The sequence below is a fragment of the Tamandua tetradactyla genome, chromosome 4 (genome assembly GCF_023851605.1).
Source record: "Tamandua tetradactyla isolate mTamTet1 chromosome 4, mTamTet1.pri, whole genome shotgun sequence".
Lineage (NCBI taxonomy): Eukaryota > Metazoa > Chordata > Mammalia > Pilosa > Myrmecophagidae > Tamandua > Tamandua tetradactyla.
In genome coordinates, this window is record NC_135330.1 from 183778321 (window position 1) to 183784320 (window position 6000).

Sequence of the window (6000 nt, forward strand, 5' to 3'; positions counted from 1 at the left end):
AATAGAATAATACACAGCTGTAAGACCGAATAAAGTCATAAAGCATATAACAACATGGATGGACTTTGAGGACATTCTGCTGAGTGAGATTAGCCAGAAACAAAAGAACAAATACTGTATGGTCTGTATGAACTAATATTAATGAATGAACTTGGAGAATTTCAGTTAAGAACCGAGACCATCCACAAATGAAATAAGAAAGAAAGAGAGATGATAAAGACTGAGATGGTATAATCTAGGAATGCCTAGAGTGTATAATGATAGTAACTAAATGTACAAGTTGAAAAAAAGTTTTTTCATGAGGAAGAACAAAGGAATGTCATTACTGCAGGGTGCTGAAAATAGATGGCAATTAATATTTTAAAATTCTAACGTGTGAGACTAAAGCAAAAAATGTTTATTTAGTTCAAAATTTATATTTTGACTAGTGCATTTCCTAATATAACTTATGTTGACAGCTTAATTGAACACCATAAGTATGTGGAACCTTGAGTTAGGACATGAGATTTTGTTGGTTGGTCCAGAATGATGCCTCAAGAAATCCCAGAGTGATTGGAACAGTGAATAAAAAAGTTTTGCAAAGTCCCCTTTGGGGAATGGTGAGGATGGGGGAAAATTCAGCTTCCTCAAGTTGAATTTTTGATATTCTTGCAAGCAGTGTGGAAAACCAAAGCTATAGGCTGAGCCCCCAATCTTGGGGTTTGTTCATATGAAACTTAACCCCACCAAGGATAGGTCGAGCCTACTTAAAATTAGGTCTAAGAGTCACCCCCAAGAGAACCTCTTTTGTTGCTCAGATGTGGCCTCTCTCTCCAGCCAACACAACAAACAAACTCACCACCCTCCCCCTGTCTACGTGGCACATCACTACCAGGGGTGTGGACCTTCCTGGCAACGTGGGATAGATATCCCGGAATGAACTGAGACTCAGCATCAGGGGATTGAGAAAACTTTCCTGACCAAAAGGGGGAAGAGCGAAATGAGTCAAAATAAAGTTTCAATGGCTGAGAGTTTCCAAACAGAGTCTAGTAGTTATCCTGGAGGTTATTCTTATGCATTAAATAGATATCATCTTGTTAGTCAAGATGTAGTGGAGAAGCTGGAGGGAACTGCCTGAAAATGTAGAGCTGTGTTCTAGTAGCCATGTTTCTTGAAGATGATTGTATAATGATATAGCTTTCATGATGTGACTGTGTGATTGTGAAAACCTTGTGTCTGATGCTCCTTTTATCTACCTTATCAACAGATGAGTAAAACATTTGGAATAAAGATGAATAATGGGGGAACAAATGTTAAAATAAATTTAGATTGAAATGCTGGTGATTGGTGAGGGGGAGAGGGGTATGGTATGTATGAATTCTTTTCTGTTTTCTTTTTATTTCTTTTTCAGAATAGATGCAAATATTCCAGGAAATGATCATGATGATGAATATGCAACTATGTGATGATATTGTGAATTACTGATTATATATGTAGAACAGAATGATCATATACTAAGAATGTTTGTGTTCCTTTCTTGTAATTTTGTTTTTAATTTATAAATAAATAAATAAATAAATAAATAAATAAATAAAAACATGTCTGGAACATGAAAAACAAAAAAAAACAAGTCTATAGAAATGTCCAATTTAAGGCATCCACCCAGGGAAAGATACCTTGGTTCAAGAAGGCCGATGAAGTTCAGGGTTTCTCTCTCAAGTGAGAAGGCATATGGCGAACACAATCAGGGCTTCTCTCTTGGCTGGAAGGCCACATGGCGAACACAGCGTCATCTGCTATTTTTCTCTCCTGGCTTCCTGTTTCGTGAAGGTCCCCGGGAGGTGTTTTCCTTCTTCATCTCCAAAGTGCTGACTGATGGACTCTCTGCTTCGTGGTGCTGCAGCATTCTCTGCTCTCTCTGAATCTCCCATTCTCCAAAACGCTTCCTCTTTTATAGGACTCCAGTAAACCAATCAAGACCCACCCAAATGGGTGGAGACATGTAATCACCTAATCCAGTTTAACAACCACTCTTAACTAAATCACATCATCCAGGGAGATGATCTGATTACAGTTTCAAACATACAGTATTGAATAGGGATTACTCTACCTTTATGAAATGAGATTTTTATTAAAACGTGGCTTTTCTAGGGGGTATATATCCTTTCAAACCAGCACAAGGGGGAACAAAAAACAAACAAAGAAACAACTGACAGTACATGTTGTTATGAAAAAAAAAAAAAAAAGGCTTCAAAACTCTGTGGACCCAACTGAATTTATCAGGAAGGAGTGAAGCAGAAAGGACTAGGAACCAACTCCAGTTACTAACTACCTGGCCTTAAACAGTTAATTAATTAAGTGTCTGAGATGATTAAATATGTTAGAACGGTGCCTTGAACATAAAAGAACACTCAATAAATGTTAGATATGAAAAAAAAATAATGGAGGCCATCAAGAAATAGAAATAGGGTAGATTTTGGGTAATTGGAGCTGAAGGGATACAGATTATGCAATAGCACTGATTGTAAAAATTCAGAAATGGATAGCACAATACTACCTAATTGTAGCACAATAATGTTAGTACACTGAAGCTGAATGTGAGAATAATAGAGGGAGGAGGGCTGGGGGCACAAATGAAACTAGAAGGTATGATAGATGATAAAGTCTGAGATGGTATAATCTAGGAATGCCTACAGTGTACAATGATAGTGACTAAATGTACAAATTAAAAAATGTTTTTACATGAGGACAAAAACGAAATAGACCACCGAGGCATGCAACTAGGTGAATGAAACTTAAGGACAGAATGCTGAATGAAATGTCAGAGACGAAAAGACAAATATTACCATGCCTCATTCATACGTACTAACTATAATGAACAAACTCAGAGAATTGAAGTCGAGAGCATAGGTTATCAGGTTGAGGCCTATTGTAAAGGGTCCTAGATTCTAAGCTCTCACAGCAATCACATATATTCAGAAGTTGTAACTGTTATTTCTAAATTCTATTTGAGTATAACACTGAGACCCAGAGTTCAAGCACTGAAACTATGAAAGTCAGCATTACTCCATACAGCAACTGTTTAAAAAGTTGAAAAAGTGATCAGACTTTGAAAAAGATATGAATCAAGCTGGCCTAGATAGGACTAAGTTAAATCAGAATACAGGGTAAAGGATGATATGATCCATATTTTATAACCTCAACTTCTGTATGAGACCAAAGGAAGGAATGTTTATTTGGTGAAAAATTTGTATTTTGGGTAGCACATTACCTAATTTAATTTGTATGGTCAGTTCATTGGAACCCCATAATTACATGGAATATCAAACAGGGCAGGAGATCTCATTGGTTTGTACAGGTTAGTGTGATTCACCGATATATCCCAGAGCAATCTGGGCAGAGAATAAAAGGGTGTTTGCAAAGTTCCCTTGGGGAACTGGGGAGAAAGGAGGAAATATTCAACTTCCCCATCTGGGGTATTCCCAGTATTCTCTCAAGCAGTAGGGACATGACTCCCAGGGGTGTACATCTCCCTGGTAATGTGGCACAGGACTCCTGGGATGAGATGGGATCTGGCATCATGGGATTGAGTAAGCCTTCTTGACCAAAATGGGCAAGAGAGAAATAAGACAAAATAAAGTTTCAGTGGCTGAGAGATTAGAAACAGAGTTGAGAGGTTATCTTGGAGGTCATTCTTATGCATTATATAGATATCCCTTTTTAGTTTACGGTATATTGGAGTGAATGGAAGGAAGTATCTGAAACTTTAAAGCTGTGTTCCAGTAGCCCTGATTCTTGAAATCTATTGTATAACTACATAGCTTTTACAGTGTGACCAAGTGATTGTGAAAACCTTGCATCTGATCCTCCTTTTATCCATAGTATGGACAGATGAGTAAAAAAAATATGGATAAAAAATAAATAATATGAGGGATAAAGGGTAAGAAATTGGGTAGATTGAAATACTAATGGTCAATGAGAGGGAGGGGTAAGGGTTTGCTATGTATGAATTTTTTCTTTTTTCTTTTTATTTCTTTTTCTGGAGTGATGCAAATGTTCTAAGAAATGATCACGATGATGAATATACAACTGTGTGATGTTATTGTGAGCTAATTATGCACACCAAGTATGGAATGTTCATATGTTAAAAATGTTCATGTTCACAGTGAATGAAAAAGTATTTGCAAAGTCCCCTTGGGGGAATGATGAGAAAGGGGGAAAACTCAACTTCCCCAAGTGGAGAATTCTTGATATTCTCACAAGCAGTTGGGAAAACAAAAACAATAGGCTGAGCCCCCAATCTTGGGTTTGTTCATATGAAACTTAACTCCATAAGGATAGGCTAAGCCTACTTAAAGTAGCTATGTGATGGTATTGTGAGTTGTTGATTATATATCAAGAATGGGATGATCATATGGTAAGAATGTTTATATTTGTATGTTTTATATTTAATAAATAAATAAAAGAATGTTCATGTTTGTATGTTGTTTGGTTTATCAATAAAAATTTAAATAAATAAAATAAAAATGTTCTAAAAATGATCAGGTGATGGCTCACAACTATGTGATGATATTGTGATCCATTGATTGTATACCATGTATGGACTGTAAGTATGCAAAGATTTCTCAATTAAAAAAAAAAGACACACACACACACAAATTGGCCAGAAGAACTTATAATGATAAGTAACGAGAGAGAGAGCAGCAGATGCAGCCATGTGCCTTGCTGTGTGGCAGAGGAGCCACCAATCACTGGCAGCCAGTCTTCAAGAAGAAAGCATTGCCTTGGTGATGTTTTGATTGGACATTTTCCCAGCCTCAGAACTTTGGGTGTATCAATTCCCATTGTATACGCTGAAGCATTTCAAGGCATTTGCTTAAGCCGCCTAGGAGACTAAAAGCCACTGAACATTATGGAAGCTTCAGGTAGACCTTGCTACCTATCATAACCTGCCAACCCCCAACCAGGACCATTCCAGTCAATCCTAAAGAACACCTAGGGCAATATATAAGATTCCACAAGGGTTCCAGGCACTAGAGTAACTTTCCAGAAACCCATAACCTCCAGATGGGTCCCTGGTCCAGATAAGTCCCCTGAAACCTAGCCCAGCCTCTTCAGAACATCAGATAGTTCCATTTTCCTACCCCATATTAGTGATAGACCCTTTCAATATGAAAAAGTTAGAATGGCCATAGCCCAAACACCCCAAAAGAGAGGTATGGAATGATCAAAGGTAATGGTGGAATTATACAGAGAAATAGGACTTAACAAATGAATATGAATGCTGAATCATTAACTTGACATCTATTTTAGTCTCCAGTATTTTAGAGCAGCTAAAAGTGAAAACCTAAAATTGTAAAATTGTAACCCATGTCAAACTGAAATACGTTCTACATCAAATTGTGGTGCTGTGCATTCAAATTCAGAGCTTTTTTGAATATATGTTATTGTTCGCAAAAAAAAAAGAAGGAAAAAAGTTGATTGTAATGATAAAAAAAAAATATTTGAGCCCTCTAGGCCTCCTATATTCTGGAGCAGCTAGAAGAAAATATATGAGAAGATCATATGGTAGCCTATGAAATACTCTGGGATCTGCCTGTAACCACTTGTTGAAGAGTGCTTTGAAAACTATTGCTTTTTTTATTTCTTTGCTTTGTATATATGTTATACTATACAATAAAAATATTTTTTAAAAGTCACTAAATAAAGATCAATTGCATTTCTATGCTCTAGCATAAAACAACTTAAAAATGCAATTAAAAAATACATGCCATTCACAGCAGAACACAGAAACATGAGATGCTTAGAGATATGTTAAGACAATATATGTGATGACATGTACACAGAAAATTATAAAACATTTCTGAAAAAATTAAAGAAGAGGAAATAAAGAACTATACCATGTTCATGTATTGAAAGGCCCAATAGTATTATGATCTCAGTCCTTTCCAAATTGATAGGTCTATTTAATGCCATTCCCACCAAAATTCTAGCAGGCTTTTTCAGTTACAGAAAAACGGT